Source organism: Vulpes lagopus, chromosome 9 (genome assembly GCF_018345385.1).
Source record: "Vulpes lagopus strain Blue_001 chromosome 9, ASM1834538v1, whole genome shotgun sequence".
Taxonomy (NCBI): domain Eukaryota; kingdom Metazoa; phylum Chordata; class Mammalia; order Carnivora; family Canidae; genus Vulpes; species Vulpes lagopus.
The window spans coordinates 48,873,274-48,896,671 of record NC_054832.1 but is presented as its reverse complement, the minus strand read 5'-3'; positions in this window follow the sequence as shown (position 1 = coordinate 48,896,671).

Sequence of the window (23,398 nt, the reverse complement as noted above, 5' to 3'; positions counted from 1 at the left end):
ACAGTTATTCCATGATCCCTATGGATCTTTCCTCTTGAGAGGAAAATTTGAAAGGCAATTTAGTAGGATAATTGATAGCCACCATTGGAGTAGCTGATCCCAGAGCTACAACTGGTACTTTCTCCATTCTCTTACACCATTTATTCTAAATTCCTCTCATCCACAATTGTTATACCAGCAGGTCTTGGCGACTTTCCTGATGGTATGACCCAAACCTACATCCCTGAGGTGTCTGAATAGGTCTGTGAATCACCTAGATTCCACATGTATTCTCATTTATGTAAAAGCTGCCTACCTCATTCTACTGATGAGGTTCAATCATTCCTTTCAGAATGGTGCCTCCCCTTCTCTCCTTCTGATCCCTGGGCAACAGGAGCCTAATGTGCCATGTCAGCAGCCATAGCTTGATGTTCATTAGAGCCTTTGCTGTGTTCCCTGGCAGTAGTGTGGTCCCGGAGGAAAGAGGACCCCAAATCCTGTAGAGTGAAGACTAACGGGGATAGGAAGCATAAATTCCCCAATTATCATTGGGAATGACTGTACATGGCTCACTCCTGTTTCTACCTCTTGTCTTTTGGACCCTTGCATCTTTCCTACTGTAGACAGAGCACCATAAAAGGTCTGGTCGGGTTTTATGTATATTTTCTGTATGTATATCCTAAAAGATAGCATTCCATCCTTTCTTCAGGTTTGCCTTTTGAAGGCCGTACCAGCACTCTATGAGGTCAGCTGCTTCTGAATATTATGCCTTAATACAACCCAAGGATCCCATAGTCCTGGCCTGCTTGCTTGCCTTCTTCACTACGTGTACTGGGGCCCCTGGTCAGATATCATGATATGTGAGATCCATGTCTGTGGACCAAGCATTCCATAAGTCCCAGATAGTGGTGCTGGCAGAGGCTCTTGAAGGCCGGAAAGGCAAATCACACTCAGAATTAGATAGAAAGGACCTAATCTATTCAACTTGCCACCAAGTAACTGCTTGGTATCCTTGAAGAATAGTGCCTTTTATTGGGCCCGGGGGAGGCTCTTCTTTGTTCTGTTTCTGACAGATTAGACATTTAAAGACAGTAATTCCTATATCAGCCTCTGTAAATGGAAATCCATGCCACTGGGCCCAGGCAGAGCCTATATTGAGGTCACCATGGCAATGTGAGTTTGAGGATGAAATCAGAAGAAAGCAAAATTGTCCTTTAGGAAAAAGTCGCCAAATCATTTACATTGTACTTCACTCAAAACTATCTTTAGAACTCATCCTTACTTGATCCTGAACAAACTAGTAAATATAAATTATAAATATCAGTGAGTGTTCTCACCATAATTCTAACTTCTTAATATCATACCCGTTTAGTACACAGTTCACAATGCACAGCTTTCATAATTTATGTGTCAAAATTATACAGCAATCATATGCCCCAGGTGTGCTGTGGTAATTCAGATTTTAAGTAATTCTGTTCTTTTCATAAAAGCAACTAATTTAATGTAAAACTCAAATTGTATCACTCTCTCTTCAATATTGAAAAGGTGTTTTATTTATACTAAAAGACTGTGATAGAATGTAGCAGCCTGGTCTCATAGGGCCTTTCCAGCAACCAAGGTCCAATTTTGGTCAGAGAGCACCAAATGAGTTAAAGGCAACAACAAGAGGAACTCTTACAATTATTTTGGAAAGAAATATCTATTAAAATTAAACACACACACACATACACAACTTTGACCCATCAATCTTACTTCACATAAAAATAAAGCCTTCAGTATATAAGGAAATATATCAAGGAACATTTACTATACTAATGTATGTACTGGCAAATAATAAGAAAAACTAGAAACAACTTTATTATCATCTCAAAGCAATGACTAGGCAAATTATAATATATCTACATCCTGGAAAGGCAGCTATTGAAATAATTATGGAAATGGATTTCTACAAGGTTATGGTGAGAGAAAAGAGTAATGGCAAAGAATACTCAATATATGCTCTATGTATGTATACATATATATTTGTTTTATGATCATGAAGGAAAATAGAGAAGGGTACCCACTATGTTATTAATTATTAACATCAGTTGCTTCGAAGGGGGATGAATTGTAGATGGAGGAGGCATGAAGAAAAGGATGAAGGAGGAGCCACCAAAAAGCATGGGGAAAAATATTGCCCTAAAAGACAAAAAGCACAAATATTATAATACTGTAGCAACCAAAATTCTCTGGTATCAGCATAAAAAATAGAAACATAAATTGGTGGAACAGAAAAGGGAGCCTAGAGAAATAAACCCATACACGAATTAATTTTCAACAAAAGAGCTAAGAATATACACTGAGAGAAAGACCATTTGTCTCTTCAACAAATGGTGCTGGAAAAACTAGATATACACACGTAAAAGAATGGAACTGGACCCCTGTCTTACACCATACACAAAAATCAACTCAATGGATTAAAGACTTGAACATAAGACCTGAAACCATAAAACTCTCAGCAGAAAACACAGAGGAGGATGCCCTTGACGTTGGTCTTGAGAATGATTTTTTTGGGTAGGACTCGAAAGCACAGGCAACAAAAACTAAGACAAGTGGGACTACATCAAACTAAAAAGCTCCTACTCAGCAAAGGAAACCATCAACAAAAAGAAAGGGCAAATCATGGAGTGGAAGAAAATATTTGCCAATTACATATCTGATAGGGGTTAATGCCTTCCAAAATACCAAAGAACTCATACAACCTAAAGTACAAGTAACCCAATTTAAAAATGGACAAAGGATCTAAATAAACAGGTATGTGAAAAAGTGATCAATATCACTAGTCATCAGAGAAATGTGAATCAAAACCACAAATGAGATATCTCTTCATATTTGTTAGGATGGATATTACCCAAAAGATAAGAAATAACAAATACTGGTGAAGATGTGGAGAAAAGGAAACTCTCATCTATTGTTAGTGGGAATGTAAACTGGTATAGCCACAATGGGAAATAGTATGGAGGTTCCTCAAGAAATTAAAAATAGAACTACCATGTGAAATGTGAGCCAGCAATTCCATTCTGGGTATTTATCCAAAGGAAACAAAATCCATTTCCTGATGATATATCTGTATTCCCATGTTCATTGCTGCATTTTTCACAATGGCCAAGGTAATGGAAACAACCTATGTGTCCACCAATGGTGAATGGATAAAGATTGTGGTATAAATATACAATGGAATATTTAGCTTTCAAAAATCCTGTCATTTGTGACAATGTGGATGAACCCCGAGGGCATTATGCTAAGTGAAATAAGCTAGAGAAAGAATGACAAAGACTGCAAGATATTGCTTATATGTGGAATCTAAAAGATAATAATAATAAGTCAAACTCATAGAAACATGTAATAAAAAAAATGGTTGCTAGGGGCTGGTGGTAGGGAAAATAAGGATAGGCTGGTAAAAGGATACAAACTAGCTATAAGATGGGTAAGATCTGGGGTACTTGGGTGGCTCGGTAGATTAAGTATCTGACTCTTGAGTTCAGCTCAGGTCATGATCTCAGGATTGTGAGATCAAGCCCTGCCTTGGGGCTCCATGCTGGCCATAGATCCTGCTTAAGATTCTCTCTCTCCCTCTCCCTCTGCCCCTCCTCACCTCTTAAAAAAAATGAATAAGGTCTGATGATGTAATTTATAACACAGGGACTATAATTGGTAACACTGTATTGCATAATTGAAATTTGCTGAGAGTAGAACTTCAATGTTCTCGACAACAGCAAAAATTAAATACATGAGGTGATGGATGTGTTAATTAACTCAGTGGGGGGATCATTTCACACTGTATATGTGTATCAAATCATCACATTGCACACTTTAAATACCTGACAATCTTATTTTTCAATTATGCCTCAATAAAGCTGGAAAAAAAACCACAGTGTGTATAATACAATCAACTTTAAAAATATCAAATCATAATAAGAAATTCAAATAAATGAAATGGCTACAGTAGACAGTGGGTTATTTCTAGTATACAGTATTGCCAAACAAGTTTGGCAAGTCATTCTTGATCCTTTGAACATTGGCTTTTTCACATTGATCAAAGACAGGTACAACAAAGAAAGGAGGAAGCAATGGGGGAGTAGGGTAACCTGGAGGGATGCCCGGCAAATAGTAGTCTCACCTTGCAACAGCTGTTGAGGTTCCTCTAAAGGAAAGGATCTCCTTACAAAATTAATAGCTCAGTTTCATCTTCATTACTGAGAGGAGACCATACAACGCATAGTTCTGACCAGGACATTTTTGAAAGAGACAGTGGTTGCTATATATAATTACTGTGGGACAGCAGATTTATTATAGAATTGCCCCAGTTAAATCAAGATATGTGATCACCCTAATTACTCATAACCCCATTAAGAACTTTGTTAGGAATGAGGGATGGAGTAGATGAGGACATTGGGAGCTACAAAAAGCAGGAAATACAAGTTGTCCTCGAGGAATTGCAATTTGAAGAATGAAAAAAATTGAAGTCATTCTAACATACAGTTGTGACAAGAACGACATTTTCTCCTCCTCCCCGTCCCCCCACAATGTGGCAGAGATTATTAGAGGAGCTAGTTGGGAAAACCTAGTAGAAACTCGTAAATTAAATTATTCACCAAATAAAGTGTACCACATTGCAAAATGTTTTTTCTCAGAAATGGTATGATAAGTGTTTTGCTTTTAGTTTTCACTTTGCTGCAATTGATGCTGCCTTTATTACAAATTTCACATCAGTAAGATAAGAATAAAGTGCAATTCAAACTAAGACCTCCAGCTTCCTAACTATAAATCTTTATAAACAACAGAAATAATGAGTGGGAGTGCGCGAATTCAATTTTAGCTTCAGACTAAACAATGAACTAGCAAGACTAAGCAATAAACTTTGCTATGTATAGGACAATCAACAAATATTTTCCCTTTTGATTTTGCATCTTCACTCTGGTTGGTAAGTGAAATTTTTATGTTCAGTTTTTGGATAAAAAGGTCAAAACCCTTTCTATAAAACTTCTTGTCAGTGTTTTTAGAACTTTGATGTACGTACCAACCACTTAGGGATTGTGTTAAAAGGCATATGCAAATGTTAAAATTATACACCATATCTGAGCAAAGGCATAAATTCTGCATTTCTAACAAGATCCTGGGTGAGGCTGATGCTACTGGTCCATGGGCCTCACTTTGAAAAGCAGTGGTCTATGTTGTTCTTCTAACATCCCTAACAACACAACCTACTTTGGTTATTTTAATTCAAATACAAAGAGGTATAGACTAATCTGAGTCATCTCTAATTACAATTTCATCAATCACTTGAGGAGATTTGTAAGAGATAGATGATGTTTTATTAGATAGGGCAAATACTCAAGGATATGTACGTTTAAACAGTTCTTTAGGTAGTTCTACTGGCCAGCCAGGTTGGGGAACCACTTCCCTACATTATGGTGGAAGCAAATATGAGAACACCAAAATATTCACATAAAAACTGGGTAGCCACTATTTGCTTCAATGTGGATAGAACTGGAGGGCATTATGCTGAGTGAAATAAGTCAGTTGGAAAAGGACAAACATTGTATGGCCTCATTCATTTGGGGAATATAAAAATTAGTGAAAGGGAATAAAGGGAAAGGAGAGAAAATGAGTGAAAATATCAGTGGGGAGACAGAACATGAGAGACACCTAATTCTAGGAAATGAAGAAGGGGTAGTGGAAGGGGAGGTAGGTGGGGGTTGGGGTGACTGGGTGATGGGCAATGAGGGGGCACTTGGCGGGACGAGCACTGGGTGTTATGCTATATGTTGGCAAATTGAACTCCAATAAAAAAATTGTTTAATAAATAAATAGATAAAAATAAAAACTGGGTAGCAACTAGACTTGCCTCTGTTTACTGCAGAATAAAAATGTTCAGTCTTCTACACCATACACCATCAGTTCTCTTTATGAGCTTTGAATTCCTGGAAAAGGAATTAAAGGAGGTCCTTAGACTCGATGTGGGAAAAAAATAATTTTATTTTCTGAGTAGAATATAAACAATGTACCTGGGAATATATTTCCTTTAAATGCACTTGAGTCCATAGTAGAAGCTGTTGTAATATTCCCTGAAGTGGGTGATACAAAGTTTCCAATTCAATTGTTTTCATTTTAGTCCAAGGCTTTATAAAAATCAAGCCTGCCAAAACGAAATGTATCAGCATGTGAGAAAATGAATTTGCAAGTATCTTTTTCTAACCAATGCTTTCTAATCACCTTCTCGGTTTCCTTTGACAGGTGGATATATTCCAAGACTTCAAAAGGATTTTGTGGTTTAAACCAATTTCATAATGCCAAAATGGCTAATAAGCCAAACTAGCCTATACATATAATTGATTTTCTGTACTATTAATGTTATTTTGAATAATAACTTCTATCAACTTTTGAATACCTTTAATATATGAGCCTCCATGCTAAAAACATTATGCTCATGTAAATTATCAAATATAGATCTAAGAGCAATAATGCAAAATAGCCAATATTAAAACCTTTCTATAAGTAAGGGAAGTGGGGCTTGGAGAAGTTCAGGATCTTGGCATCTGTCAAATATGAGTCCTTATTTTGATGCATACCTACCTGAATCTCATGCAAGTAACATAAATTCCACTATGACTTTCGAAAACTGTGAATTAAAAAAACAGAAGTGGAGGCCATATTGACTTCATAAAATTAAAGAACTGTCATAACATCAATGATCCCTATTTTCAAGAAACCAAGACAGTCATCATGTATACTCCAAACAAATGAGTATACCGATCCTTTAACTTAGAAAACCTACTGTTTTAGCTTCACTTCGGTTTTCTACATAATACAGCTTCCAAATTATAGCTTTCCATATAAATAGACTTCTAATTAAAAGCATTTATAACCACCACTCACAGTGTTACTAAAAGGAAAAGTCCCACAAAATTCTGATTTGTATGTAAAAGGGGGGCAATACCCAAACACTAGACCAGAGATGTTTGGGGAGCCCAGCAGGAAATGCACAAAAATGTTGGTGGGGGGGGGAGTCTTGGCAGAGTTGGAATGCAGGACCAGTCAGAATAAATCTCCCAAGGAAAAATGCTCTATGCTGAAAAGAAACTTCTGAAAGCAGGTCCCATGCCTGGTGGGTCAAACACTGGAAAAGGGGAATTATAATGAGTTCGGGAAAGCGCATCTGGGGTAGAGAAAGAGACCCACTTTGGAAGGCAGAGGCAGTGCGTTTAGAAGCACCACTTGATAGTAAATGAAAGGGAAGGAAGGAAGCAGATAATACTATGGTCCTACTGAAACAAGATGGACTCTAAAAATCAGGGGGAGTCTGAGCACATAAGAAAACATCCTATACTAAAGAACTGCTCTTCACACAGCAACAGAAAGACTCCTTTAAAAAAACTGAAACAAATAATAAAAAGAATCAGAGACAACATGATACAAATGAAAGTCAGGCAAAGATGATTGCTATTAGTTTATCGGGGTGACCGTACTAAGTACTACAAGTTGAATGACTTAAAACAACAGTAATTTATTGTCTGTTGGTTTTGGAAGCTAGCAGTCCAAAATTAAAGTGTCATCAGGGCCATACTTCCTCTAAAACCTTTAGGGAAGGCTTTCCTTGCCTCTTCCTAGCATCTGGTGGTTTGCATGCAATCTTTGGTGCTCCTTAGCTTGTAGATATATACCCCCAACCTCTATCTTCATTGCCACATGGCTTTCTGTCTTGATCTTCATATGGTCATCTTCTTAGAAGGAACACCAGTCATATTGGAGTAGGGACCCAACCTACTCTAGTAAGAGTAGAGTTATAACATCATAACTTTAAAAATTGCATATGCTATGACCCTGTTTCCACATAGGGTCATATTTAAGGTATTGAGGATTAGGACTTCAACATATCTTTATGGGGGGAGGGAGGAAGGACACATTTCAAGTCATAACAATTTTATATATATAGATGTATATATATAAATTATATATAAATATATAGAATATATATAAATATAAAATATATGTGTATTTTTTCCTAAAGAAGAAACTAAAATGATTAAACATAAGTATTTAAAATCATAATTTAAGATTCAAGAAAATTTCTAGGAATAAAAAAGCCCTGTGTATATATATGCCGCAACCAGATACTGTATACTGAATAAAATGACAATAATGTTAATGTGTATTGATTAACACATTATAAAATTATTAGACTGATAAAATTATTAGACTTTAAATATAAAGAAAATAATGCTCTAGGTATCTGGGCTAAACAAAACAAAAAACAAAACAAAAAACCCACTTTTCTTGTAAAGGACAGAAAATTAGATTGTTATAATCTTCTGCACATAAACACATCGAACTCCAAAGTGTAGTCAAGCAATATGTATAAGGTACTCAAGGCAAAGAGTGTAAGCAAAAGTTTTTATCTAGCCCAGCCTATTCTCAGTAACAAGACAATTTGCCTTCTTCTGGAAGAATTTAGTACAAAAAAAAACATTCAACCAATAAATCATTGTGCAACTTCAGAAAAAAAACTGGTGGTGAGGAGTGAATTTATTGAACTATACAGATCTAAGATCAAAACAAAGTTTGGAATTGGGTGGTTTTAAAATATGTTCAAAATTACTTTATGTGTTTCCCTTCAAGAGGTCTAGCCTAACTCCCCTGTTGTTGAGTGAGGGCTGAACTTAGAGACTTCTTACAAGTGTAAAAAACAAAAAAGTAGAAGTGATAGTGTATGATTTTTGAGACTAGGTCATTTTTTAAAAGTATGGGTTTTGGTGTGAGTGGGTGGTGCAGTTGGTTTAGCCTCTGACTCTTGGTTTCGGCTGAGGTCATTGTCTCAGGGTTGATATCAAGCCCTGCATCAGGCTCTGTGTTAGGTATAGAGTCTGCATAAGACTCTTTCTTCCTCTCCCTCTGCCCTACGCCCCCTAAAATAAATACATAAACCTTTAAAATAAATAGATAAATAAACAAATAGCATGGCTTTCTCTCTCTCTTTCTTTCTCTGTCTCTCAGGACTCACTCTGGGGAATATCCACTGTCACATCATCACAGTACTCAGGCAGCTCTTTGGAAAGAATAAGGAACTAAGTCTTCTGCCAAAAGCTATGTGAGTGAGCCATCTTAGCAGAGGAAGCTCCAACTCCTATCAGAATTTCAGATGACGTCAGCATTGGCCAATATGTTGAATTTACATAATCTTGTGAGAAATTTGAAGCCAGAATCACTGAATTAATTCCACTCCTGGACTTCGAACACTGAGAAAAAGTTTTCATTGTTTGAAGTTACCACATTTTGAGGCAATTCTTTACATAGCAAGAGACAGCAAATACAGACTTTCATAGCTGTGAGTGGATGTATTCTCACAGGAAACAAGTGAAAATGTGAGTGTGCCTTTGGAACCTGGCAGTGGGAAGATCTGCAAGGACTTTGCAAAGGTTGTTAGTGAAACCATAAAGTCCCTTGAACAGACTGTGGGTGGAAGTCTATACAGTAGAAAGGCTTTTAATGAGACCTTAAAGGGAAATGAGGAACATGTTATTGGAAACCCAAGAAAGAGAATCTTTGTTATATAGTGACAGAAATTTTAGCATTAATGTGACTTGTAGCTCTATAGAAATGAAAAAACATACCTAATGAACTGGATGATATAGCAAAGGTTTAATCATAATGTTAAACCTGTTTTAGTCTTGATGCTTATAATAGTATGAGAGAGGATAAAGATGAGAAAGAAGAAGAAGACAAAGATGAAGAAGACAAAGATGAAGACGAAGAAGACAAACAAGATGAAGAAAACAAAGATGATGAATACGAAGACAAAGATGAAGAAGAAGAAGAAGAAGGAGAAGACAAAGATGAAGATGAAGAAGAAGACAAACAAGATGAAGAAAACAAAGACAATGAAGACGAAGATGAAGAAGACAAAGATGAAGATAAAGAAGACAAACAAGATGAAGAAAACAAAGACGATGAATACGAAGAAGAAGAAGAAGAAGAACTAGTAAATCAAAAGGAGTGAGGACTTGCTAGTTTGAAGAATCCCAGCCTCATCAGATCACAAATAATGCTAAAATTAAGAAATGCCTTCCAAGTAAAAGTGAAATCCAGGGCACTACCAGGATCACTTGGTCTAAAGATGAAGCAGAACATGGCTTCAACTTTTATGAAAATTATTCCTCAAGACTGCAGAAAGCTCTAAAGTGGTGCTTAAGAATACCATTCAGTCAGACAAAGGCACTCTAAAGAGCATAAGGATATGCCTCACTGGGACATGTGTCCCAACAATAGCATTTCTAAGAAGCTGAAGAGCTTTATCCCTCAGCTCTTTCCACAGAAGGTTAAAAGACAAGAGAGGGTGTTTACCCTGAAGAGATCGGTGGGCATGGCTCTTATCTAATGGAGTGAGATTCACAGGAAACCCACCGAGTTTTTAATGGAATTACATTTTTCATTAACACTTCCCACTTAGAATAAAAAGTACAATGATAATATATAATGAAAAGAGTTCTTTAGACACAGAGTTCTGACATGAAGATGGCTGAGAAACTATGCAACTGCAAGCATGAGTTACCATTCTCGGAAAAGGAGAATGATTCATAGGGTGAAACTAACAGTCCAGAGGGTTTAGCCAAGAGCCATGGATATTATTCCTGGCAGGAACAGAACCGAGTCTTAATCTAGAAATTGCCAATGTTTGCCCAGCTGAGTTTTCATAATTCCTGTAGATGAGTGACTCCTTGAATCACCAATCATCTTCCCTCTTTTAACAGGAATTTGAAAGGTTATCTTTTTTTAATTAATTAATTAATTTTGGAGAGAGAGATAATGAGATGGGGAGGGGCAGAAGAAGAGGGAGAGAGAATCTTAAGCAGACTCCCCGCTGAGCATGGAGCCTGAGGCAGGGCTCCATCCCAGGACCCTGAGCCATCCAGGAACCCCAGAATTTGAGACATTACCCTGATGCGTGTCCTACCATCATATTATTTGGTAGATGAGGTGAAGATAACTTGTCTCTTTCAGATCTAGAGAAACTATACTGAAGGAGTTATACTAAAGGAACTATAACAAGGAGCCTCACAGGTACCTAGCTGGGGCTGATTTAAGCAACAAGATTCTTAACTTTAAGGTGATATTTGAATGGTAGGAAACAGTTAAAGGTTCTGGGAGAAGAAAGTGTATCTTGAATATGAGAAGAATACTTTGTGGCCAAGAGATTAACAGTGGATTTTTTGTTTATTTGTTTGTTTTCAAAAAGTCTACAAATTCTCTGATATGGCCCCATTCAAGAGGTACAGCCTAATGCCTCCTCCCCTCAGTGTGAACTGGACATAGTGACTTGCTTCTAACAAATATTACAAAATGCAGAAGTAATGCTATGTGACTCCAAGATCAAGACTTTGAAGGCACTGCAGCTTCCTCTTGTTCTGTCTTGGAGTACTCACTCAGAGAGAACCCACCTGCCATGTAATGAGGATACTCAAATAACTCTGAAGAAAAGCTCATATGATAAAGAACTGAGACCCAGTCACTAGCAAGGAATTGAAGCTTCCTGCCAACAGCCATGTGAGTGAATCATCTTAGAAATGTATCCTCCAGTGGCAGTTAAGCTGTCAGATGACCACTCTGCAGCCAACAGCTTAACTGTAATCTCATGAAAGAACCTAAGCTCGAACCACTCAGCTAAGCACTGGTAGATTTCTTGCCCTCACAAACTATGTGATGTAATAAATGTTAATCTTAGATTAAGTTTTGAGGGCAATTTGTTATACATAAAAAGTATCTTTAAGAAACATAAATAAAGAAGATGTGGTTTTTGTATACAATGGAATATTATTCAGCCATTAGAAACGACAAATACCCACCATTTGCTTCGATGTGGATGGAACTGGAGGGTATTATGCTGAGTGAAATGAGTCAATCGGAGAAGGACAAACATTATATGGTCTCATTCATTTGGGGAATATATAACAATCGTGAAAGGGAATAAAGGTGAAAGGACAAAAAATAAGTGGGTAATATCAGAAAGGGAGACAGAACATGAAAGACTCCTAACTCTGGGAAACGAACTAGGGGTGGTGGAAGGGTAGGTGGGCAGGGGGAGGGGGTGACTGGGGGACAGGCACTGAGGTGGGCACTGACGAGATGAGCACGGGGTGTTACTCTATATGTTGGCAAATTGAACACAAATTAAAAAATAAATTTATAAAAAAAAGAAACATAAATAACATAGGGGCTAAATGAATGCCATAGGATTGAACAATGTGGAAATAAAATAACAAAAAAATGGGGAAATAGGTACAGAGAGAGAAAGAAGAAACATGTGCATCAATTATCTCAAAGGTGGGCATCAAAGAATATAATAAGCTGATAAATCAAATAATAAATCTGAATCAAACCTATGAGTAAACACTTAAAAAGCTAATACCATTGATTCAAACTGAATGAAAGGCGAGTGAGAAGAGACATGGTTCTAATCAAATAAAACAATTACTAAAACTGACAACTAATACAAACAAAATAAACCTAACTGCATATTAAGTCAATAACACTAACATCCATTTAGCAGGATCATTTCAGATTTGTATGTTCTTAGTGACAGAGATTAAAAAGAAAAACAATGGGACTCCTGGATGGCTTGGTGGTTGAGTGTCTGCCTTGGGCTTGGCTCAGGTCATGATCCTGGAAACCTGGGATCAAGTCCCACCACGGGCTCCCCACATGGAACCTGCTTCTCCCTCTGCCTGTGCCTCGGCCTCTCTCTGTGTGTCTCTCAGGAATAAATAAATAAAAGCTTTAAAAAAATTATTTCTAATAGTTAATGAAAACTCAAAGGACATTGTTAAAAGAAAAGTGCACAAAATGAACACACACACAAAAATTAAACTCATAAGTCGCTGGATATCATATTTCAAATACTTTATCACGTAAACTTGATTCTTCTGAAAGAAAAAGCAAAATAAATAAATATAGTGGATGATTTCATTCTTTGAAACACCCAAGATTTGAGACGCCTGGGTGGCTGAACATCTGCCTTCGGCTCAGGGCGTGATCCTGGAGTTCCAGGATCAAGTCCGACATTGGGTGCCCTGTGAGGAGCCTGCTTCTCCCTCTGCCTGTGTCTCTGCCTCTCCCTCTGTGTCTCTCATGAATAAATAAAATCTTAAAAAAACAAACAAAGAACTGAAGAGGAAAAATATTCAGCTAAATTCTTTTTGTAGTAAAACATAATTACACAGAAATTATTGCCAGTAATGAGATGACAAAGATATGTAAAAGAAGTACTAAGTGAAGTAAAGCTAGATAGTTATATTAATATCATGAAAAATTGCTTTCAAGGCAAAAAAATATTAGAGATAAATAAGGTCATTAAGTGTGGTGAAAGAAGCAATGCATCAAAAATATAATTCAGAATAACCTACCATGAACTCAAAATATCTCTAAGTGACAGAATTATAACCAGAATTTAGACAATTTACAATAAATGAAAGATTTAAACAAACCTACACTACAAACAAGTAATTGATAAATCATGTAGACAGAAAATTAATAAAGATGAATAATATACTTTGTGAGGCTGACTTAAGAAATATATATATAAATCTACAACAAAAAATCAGGATACATGCATGCTTGGAAAGCAGTCATAAAACATTTAAAAAGCTGCTGATGGGGGCTTAGGCCACAAAACAAATCTCAACCAAAAATACTAAAAAACTACTTTCTCATAACACAATATAGTACAACTAGAAAGTAATGTCAAAAGTGGGCCCCCAAAGCTCATACTCATCAAAAAAATAAAACAAAATAAATGTGAATAATTCATATGTTAAAAAGGCTTAATAAGAATTGTTCTTTTTAAAAGATTTTATTTATTTATTCATGAGAGACAGAGAGAGAGAGAGAGAGAGACAGAGACAGAGACACAGGCAGAGGGAGAGGCAGGCCCCATACAGGGAGCCCGACGTGAGTCAGGATCTGGGGACTCCAGGATCACGTCCTGGTCTGAAGGCAGGCACTAAACCGCAGAGCACCCAGGGATCCCCAAGAATTATTAAATAATTAGAACTACTTGTGGTTCTAATTGTAAAATCCGGTTAAATTAATAGGTAGAAGATGATTTATAGGCTTGAATGTGTATATTGAAATGTAACAAATATTAAGAATTATGATTTACATAGTGATTTAAGAACTCAGATAAAGAACAAAAGACCAAGTCCAAATAGAAGGAAAGAAATACTGAAGGCAGTATGAAGTAATAAAATAGAAAACAAAGAATGATAGGGTGTAGTAATCACACACAGAAGATATTTCTTAAAAATATTAATAAAACAGGGATCCCTGGGTGGCACAGCAGTTTGGCGCCTGCCTTTCGCCCAGGGCGCGATCCTGGAGACCCAGGATCCAATCCCACATCGGGCTCCCGGTGCATGGAGCCTGCTTCTCCCTCTGCCTAATGTCTCTGCCTCTCTCTCTGTCTCTCTGTGTGTGACTATCATAAATAAATAAATAAATTTTTAAAATGTTAATAAAACAGACAAACCTCTGCCATAGTTGATAAATATAAAAAATAGATAAATTAGCAATATCAGCAATGATTAGTTTATTATTTAGGTAATGCTCACTGCTAATAAACTTCAAATGTCAGTGACTAAACAAAATGAAAGTTTCTCATTTATCTAACAGCTGAGTACAGAAGGTTTTCCTCCATTCATTGATTTAGAGAACAAGATTTACTCTGTCTCAGAGGTCACACATTCCCAAGGTATGAGTTTTTTCATCTACACTAAAAGATTTCTGTAAAAGGCCAAATAGTAAACATCTTTGAAGCCTACATATGGTGTCTGATGCATACTATTTTTATAAAATAATTCTTGAAAATATTTCAAAAATTCTTAACTCACAAACTATGAAAACAGGCCAAAGACCAGATTTGGCCCTAGGTCATTTTTTGCCTATTTCTGACCTACATGAAAGAAAAGAGAAAGTATATATATATATATTAAAAAAAAAAAAGTAAATCCTCTTAACCAGCTTGATTCATAGGTGACGCTTACCATTTTTGTTCAAATTCCACTAACAGGAACTAGTCCCACAACCTTAGTTAGATACAGGAGGAGCTAGAAAAAGTATCTTCCAGTGAAATTTCCTCACTATGGGAAAAAAAAAAAAGGAGAAATTTTAGTTGAAAGTTAGCCATCTCTGGAACAGGCATGAAGAAGGACATAATGAAATTTTTAAAAAACAAAATCACACAAAATGTTTCGTGACCATGTAGGTTACTTCTCAATATTGCAAGAAACATTTGAAATAGAAAAAAATTCACCATTTAAAGAAAAATTCTATGAACATCTCATTTTATACAGAAAAAAAAACTGAGAAAATATATTTGTTCACAATTAAAACTCTTTCAAGTTGGAATCAAAGTGAATCTTGACAAAGAATATCTATCAAAAATCTACAGGCATCTGTCCTCATTTAGTCAATATTATACCCAAGTTCTAGCCTCTACATGGGCAATGTGCAATTCTAGCCAATGCAATAAAACAAGATAAGAAAATGAAAATTACTAGGACAGTTGCATGGCTTAGTCAGTTAAGTGCCAGACTCCTGATGTCACTCAGGTCTTGATCTTATGGTGATGAGTTCAAGCCTTGTGCTGGGCTCCATGCTGGGTGTGGAGCCTACCTAAAAAGAAAAAAATGGAAATCACTGATAACTATTAAAAGACAAGTCGCAGCATATGAGTTTATTAGTTTTTAATTCATATAATTGGGGAAAAAAGCTCTAGGAAACAAAACTGAAGGTCAACAATTCATATAAGAAAGGATAAAACATAAGACCGTGTCATTCATAGGACACAAAAATACAAAAAGTCATTAAATATATCTTTAAAATTAGGAAATACACATTAAGGGCACCTTGGTGGCTCAGTGGGTTAAGCATCCATGATCCCAAGGTCCTGGGACTGAGTTCTGAATCAGACTCCCCGCTCAGTGGGGAGTCTGTTTCTCCCTCCCTCTCTGTCCCTTCCCCCTGCTTACGTGCATTCTTGCTCTCGCTCTCAAATAAAGAAATCTTAAAAAATAAAAATAAAAATTAGGAATTACACATTAAAGAATTGCCACTTCCTACTAATCCTAATGAAGGGGGAAAAATATTCTAAGTTCTCTTGATGTTGGGAGTGAATAGTACACACTTGTTGATGTGTAAATTTGCAAACATTTATGAGAAGCAATTAATAATATCTAGCAAAACTTCAGACTTGCATACATTAGAATCCAGTGATTCTGACCACTCACAGTGAATACTGCTAGCAAACCTTCAAACAACACAGGTCAGAGGGCCAACAGAGTCCTCTATTATTTCAATAATAAAAGCTAACTAATATCACACATACAATCATTAGGAGGTACCTTAAAGGTTAAGCTTAACTTTTAAATGTTTGAAAAGTTTTTTGGGAAAAGAATGCTTCCATGCATTACTTTGAGACAGGAACCAATTGACATGTCATCATTTCTTAATAGCATATAAATCAGAGTCATATAATGGATCATCTGCCAAATACATAGTCTACTGACATCAAGCCAAGGCATTTAAAGTAGACTTTCTTTCATTTAGAAAAATAATGAAAAACAAGGTACCAAGGATGCTCTGACTTCCTGCAATCATAGAAGTATGGATATACAGAGAGCAGAGGGAGCCAAAGTTGCTGAACCTATTTAGAAGTGTCGTAAATTGTTTAAGGATCCAGGGAATTATTTTTTGCTTCAAATTAAAATACTATAAAATGCTATACCAAAAGTACAAGAAAATAGTGGTAAGGAGAAAAAAATGTTAAATGAATGACTTCCACATCATCCCAACCCCAAAATGTAATTCATGGGGAAAAATGCACCATAAAGTGCATGGCCCCACATAAAGGTGACCTAAGATAACAATTAATATTTATTCACTGGAGGGGCACCTGGGTGGTGCAGTCAGTTGAATATCTGACTCTTGGTTTTGGCTCAAATCGTGATTTGGGTCCTGCTTCTCACTCAATGAGAAGTCTGCTTAAGACTGTCTCCTTTTCCCTCTGCCCCTTCCCCCAAAAAATAAATAAATAAAAATCTTTAAAAATATATTTATTTTTTGGAATTAAAAAGGAATACAAGCATACAGAGAAAAAACAAGTTTCTCACCAAAATGGTCAGAAAATTTTTATGAAGTCTAATTTCTTTTACCTAGATATAAAATCTAGAAGTTCACCACCAAGATAATACAGATTATTTTTAATTCCTGTAAATATAATCAATTCACTACAGTAAATGATTTAATTACATTACAATGTCTCCTTTTAGAGAACAGATTTCAATCATTTATGTGCTTTTCTGCAAGGCTAACACCATAATATAAAGAGTATATTAAATTTATCAGGATATTATACATTCACTTTCATAGATGAAAGAAAGGATATAGTTCCCTAGATAGTAGAAATAAAATAACCTAGAATAAAATAACCCATATGTATATTAAAATAGAATTTGTGAAAATGAAGCCTGCCAGATATTAGAAATGATCTCATTACAAAATCTTCAGGTTCTCATTTCTCAGAAAAGCCATAATTACAACCTTATCTTTTTAGTGACCAATTACCGTGTTCGGGGTATTTTCTGAAATAAATGCTTTGCTATTTTTACGACTTGCCTATCTGTGTTTCCAGTTCCAAGAATAGAAATCTACAATACAGCCATTTCCATAAATAAGAAGTCTGAAATAAATGACACTGTTCTATCAAAACACAAGACAAAACCTTAAATTTTAGATGAAATGTAAAATAGAAATCTTTATTAGCATAAATAAGATACTTAGATGAAAACCTTGATATCTCTCCAATTTTTAAAATTAGGTCATTAGAGCTTTCAAACTAACAAGAAAAAAAAAATATGCCTGTGCCATACAAAGTAAATTGGGCAGCTTTTCTAACGAGCTAGTTTCTTGCATTAGAAGGAGAGAGTAGCTGATTTGCATTCCCAAATATAAAGGTTTGAAAAATCTTACTGTTCTAAAGAGGATAACTTTTTCCTATATAAATTAATGTTCTTATTTCCCTTTTTTGTTACTAAACTAGATATTCACAATGTAAACACTACTCTCCAGGTATAGGTATGTGTGTATTGGGATAGGGGCTGGTGAAACAGAGGATAGATGAGTGTGACAACATCCCCAGAAAATACCGTCTTCCGACACATGCCATGAGAAACACCACCAGAAATAGCATTCCAATATGACCATTGTTCCAGTACCTGACCCCCAAAATCATTTGGAGGATACAAAACAGAAGTATTACATAATCTCATTAGAACATGCTTGATATTTACGTATCACTAGAAAAATGATGGATCATCACTGCTCAAAAGTTACACATACATGCTCCAGCTACCTTTCAAATTGATATGAATAGATCCCTTTCCTTTACAGCATTGGCTTAGGAGAAAAGCATCTCCTATTCAAGGCTGATAGAATCTCTCAACCTTCATATTGAATGAGGACCTGGTAAACCAGCTTGGAATAGAAGTCAACCAGATATTGGAGGAAAAATGATCGTTAAAACCTCTAAGTGCCTCTGGTCATCTTTTTCAGGATCCTTCTTTGCTGGAAATACCCTGCTCAGTTGAATTTTTTTTTTTTATTTTAGCTCCTGAAATCATTTATTCTTTCAATTTTTGGGTTTATTTGATGAACAAAGAGACCTCTTTAAGTAGTCCAAAACTGAAACTGATATTCAAATCTTTCTTAGATTATAATTTAGGGTTTTTCAACAGTGGTAATGTTGATATTTAGGCCAGATCATTCTATATTGTATGGGGCTACCATATATTTAATAACATCTTTGACTTCTGCCAGAGGTGATCTACTAAGGGTGATCCCTTTGTGTTCTTAGCTTCGCGATAACCAGGAATGTCTCCAAATACTACCAAATGCCTTTGGGATAAATACAGCCCCTCCCCTTGAGGACATCTGGATTAATGTGAGTTTTTTCTTTAACATTTGTAATGGAAATACAGAAGAAATAAGTCTGCACACTCAAATGGAAAAAAAACAAACAAAACAAAACAAAACAAAAAACAAGTATCTTTAATTTGAGATAATAATAAAAGCACTCTAAAAATATACGTATTATATTATAAAAAATAATAATAATAATAATAAAAGCACTCAGAGGCTCTTTCCAGGGCATAACAAGCTCCAGCTTGCTGTTTCCAGATGAGATTAACACTTAATTTGGTAGACAAAGCAAAGTAGATTGCCCTCCGCAATGTGGGTAAGCCTCATCCAATCAGTCAAAGGCCTAAATAGACCAAAATGGTTGACCCTTCACCTAAGCAAGGGAATTCTTTCTACCTGACTGCCTTCAACCTGGGACACAACCAAAACATCTCTTCTTCTGACATAACAAAAACATCTGTTCTTCCTGAGCTCAATCCTAATGGCCTCTGGACTAAAGCTACACCATTGCTTCTTCTAGTTCCCAGGTCATCAAATTCAAACTGGGACCACGTCATTCTCCTGGATCTCCAGCTTGCTGACTCACCCTACAGATCTTAGAATTTGTCAGCCTCCACAGTAGCATGCCCCAATTCCTCTTAACAAATATAATATATGATTAATTTATATATATTCTATTGGTTTTTGTATATATACACACACACAAACAAATCTGTAGATACATATATATCCTATTGATTTTGCTTCTCTGGAAAATGCTAATACAAATGACCTGGTCTTTTGAGGGAAGAAAGTAGAGAAAAGAAGAAGGGAAGACCTGGTTAAACATTTTTACACAAACAAAAAATCTGTACACAAATATGTGTTGGACTATATTGAACTAGTCAGTGGCTCAATACATGAAAACCATAATTTAATTCTCCTAAGTGTTACATTCAGTTTCCAAAAGGGAAAGTTAATCTTTATACCCAGGTCACAGGCACTGCTTACTTTCTTTTTCATAAGCCTTATGTGAATACAGATCACTTTATTAACTTTCCTTGCCTATGAAATAACACAATCTAATCTCTTTAGTGCAACTTCCCTAGATCTCCTACTTATAATTCCATTAATTTTGTAATGAATTTTTATTTCTGCTTCATGTTCAATTTGTGAATCCCTGAAGAACTTTCCCCTTTTCTTGTGACATGTAGTTAGAAATGAAAATTATGTTTCTGGAATTCCCTCACCCGATATATTTCAAGGTTAGAATTGGCCAAAAGAGTTGCTAAGGCAAATTTTGGAATGTTGGAGTGAAAGTTTCCATCATCAGATATGATGACACACAGTTACAGGTAAGGTCCCACTTTATCCTTTATTCTCTATCTAGTCATTTTTTCTAATTGCTCAACTTCCTGGCTGACAGCGATTCCAGACCCAAAACAACTGTTTGCCTGTAGATGTACTCGGTGAGAGCCAAACAGAAGCAACAGATTCCCATGCCTTTCCCCACGAGCTTTTCCCTTTCAGTTCCACTTTGGTGACTAGATGTGGTTGCTTTTTCAGATGGATATGTTAATGACTCCCTTCCTGAACTCCAACTCGCCTTCTGAACCTTTCCCCACATCCTGCACTTGTGTAGATGTAAGTCGCATAATAAATCCCTTGTCGCAAAACTCATAGTGACTCTGCTCCCCTGACTGAAACTTAATTGATAAATACCCCACATTGCATATGTTATATTTTATAATATAGCACAAACCCCCAAAAAGATGTGTCTATCATGAAAATGGGAGTTTCCTAGTTTCCTAGTAGTTCACCTCTATTCAGGATCAGATACCTAACATTCTTCTTCCTTGGCTCAGTTGGTTAGGCTGCAGACTCTTGATTTCAGTTCATGTCATGATCTTGAGGTCTTGGGATCAAGCCCTGTGTTGGGCTCTGTGCTCGGTCAGCACAGAGTCTGCTTGAGGATCCTCTCTCTGCCTTCCCACACTCACATGTTCTCTCTGGCTCTAGGATAAATAAATATTTTTTAAAAAGTTAAGCTGTCTTTAAACAAAAATACACATAAAATAAGGTTATATAGGGCAGCCCTGGTGGCCTTTAAAGTTTAGCGCTGCCTTCAGCCCAGGGTGTGATCCTGGAGACCCGGGATCGAGTCTCACGTCAGGCTCCCTGCATGGAGCCTGCTTCTCCCTCTGCCTGTGTCTCTCTCTCTCTGCCTCTCTCTCTCTCTGTGTCTGTCATGAATAAATAAATAAAATCTTAAAAAATAATAATAATAATAAGGTTATATACTGATTGGTTGGTGATTAATGTTGTGATCAGAGGTTCACAAGAACTTATTTCTGTATTTCTCCTAGGAACAACAGTTCCATATTTGCTAATTCAGTGTTCACAGTGATATTATAGAACATAACTACAGTGAATAATGAGGATCAACTTTATCTTGTACTCTGCATGCTAGATAGAAGAAAATGAAAATCCTCTTTGACAAGAAATAACATACTAAGTCTCCAATTATTCCTACAAGTAGGTTTTCAAATATAATGTCTAGCACATAGTCTAAAATAATACACACAGGAGTTAAGAGTTCATGAAGAACAGTGCACAGAAAAACAGATAATGGAAAAGTGCTTCTGATACTGGAATTATTAAACACAGGCTTATAATTAATGATGCTTTTGTTTGAGGACACAAAATACTACCTTCACAGAGATTTTTAAAAGATTTTATATATTTAAAAAAGATTGTAAATATAGCAAATAACTAAGAAATACACACAACTGGCATGGCATGTTTGAAAAAGTACCTTTGGAAAATCTAAAATTAAAAAATAAAATATGCAAAATTGAGAACTCAGTGATCAGGTTTGTTATGGACTGAATACCCCCCCAAATTCTTATGTTGAAATTCTAACCCCCAGTGTGATGCTATAAAAAGAGGGGCATTTGGGAGACCATTAAATCATGAGGGCAGAGTCCTCAAATAGGATTATAAAAGAGACCCCAAATAGCCCCCTCATGCCTTGTACTATGTGAGGACAAATGAGAAAATGGCAGTCTCTAAAATAGGAAGAAGGACCTTATCAGATGCCAAATCTGCTGGCACCTTGATCTTGGACTTCCCTAGCCTCTAGAACTGTGAGAAATAAATATTTGTTATTTAAATCACCCAGTGTATATTTTTGCTATAGCAGCCCAAATGGACTAGACAGTGTTTAATGTCTACTTATTCATCTAGTCCAATATAATAAAACTGGTGAAAATAAAGAAAATGAGAAAATGTCAAGAGTAAGAAAAGATTACCTTCAAAGGAGCAAAAGTAAAACAGACTTCTAATTTCTCAACAGATTTAGTGAAAGTCAATAAATAACAATGAAATTTATAATGTGCTGAAAGATTTCTACTAACCTAGAAATCTGTAACAAAGAATTTATTTCATTTTGAAGAATTAAGATGAAATGACATTTTCAGATAAATAAAACTAAAATGATTTGCTACTAGCAGAACTACACTAAACAAAATATTAAAGTGTATTCTTTAGGCAAAAAAAAATGACATGTAAGCAAGAAAGAGATACAAGAAGGAATAAATGAAACAAAAATAATATGTGGGTACATCCAAATGAATAATGACTATATACAATTTTTTTAATTCTTGAGAGATTTAAAATATAAGAGAATTAAAATAAGAAAGCATGAATAGGACAGAAGACAGAAGAAGGATATGTGGTGTTAAAGTGTACTAAATTTCTTGATTGAGAGGACAAAAACACCAATTAACATTAGAAAAGAAGTGTAGCAGAATTATTTTTTAAATAGTCAAAGAAATGAAAGCAATCCACATTTGCATCAATAGTAAAATAGATTAATTATAATATATTCATACAGTTTAATGCTGCACAACAATGAAAGTAAGCTAACTATAGCCTATGAATAAACCTCAGCAAATTCATGTTTCAAGGAAAGTAGCCAGACAAAAACAAAACAAAACAAAACAAAACAAAAAACACATATATAATTATTCTAGATGTATAAAATACAAAAACAGGCAAAACTAAATTTTGGTGTTAGTGATCATGCTTAGGCAATAAAACTACACAGAAAATCAAAAAACTAATCACCATACAATTTAGAATAGTGGCTACCTTTGGGTGGGAAAGATTGGGACTGGGAGGAAAGCTTAAGAGGGTTTCTGAACTGCCAAAGCTGACAATGTCGGATTTCATGTGACTCTTGTGGTGATTACTAAGGTGCTTGCTTTGAGATATAATGTTAGGCTGTATATTTTATTTTCCATACTTTTCTGTATGAATTTCATAATAAAAATATTTTAAATGCAAGTTACAATGCCAAAAGTATAATAGGTTCCCAATCTTGTGTCACAATTTTATGTGCATATATACATTTGAAACCCTGAAAGGGCTTTTT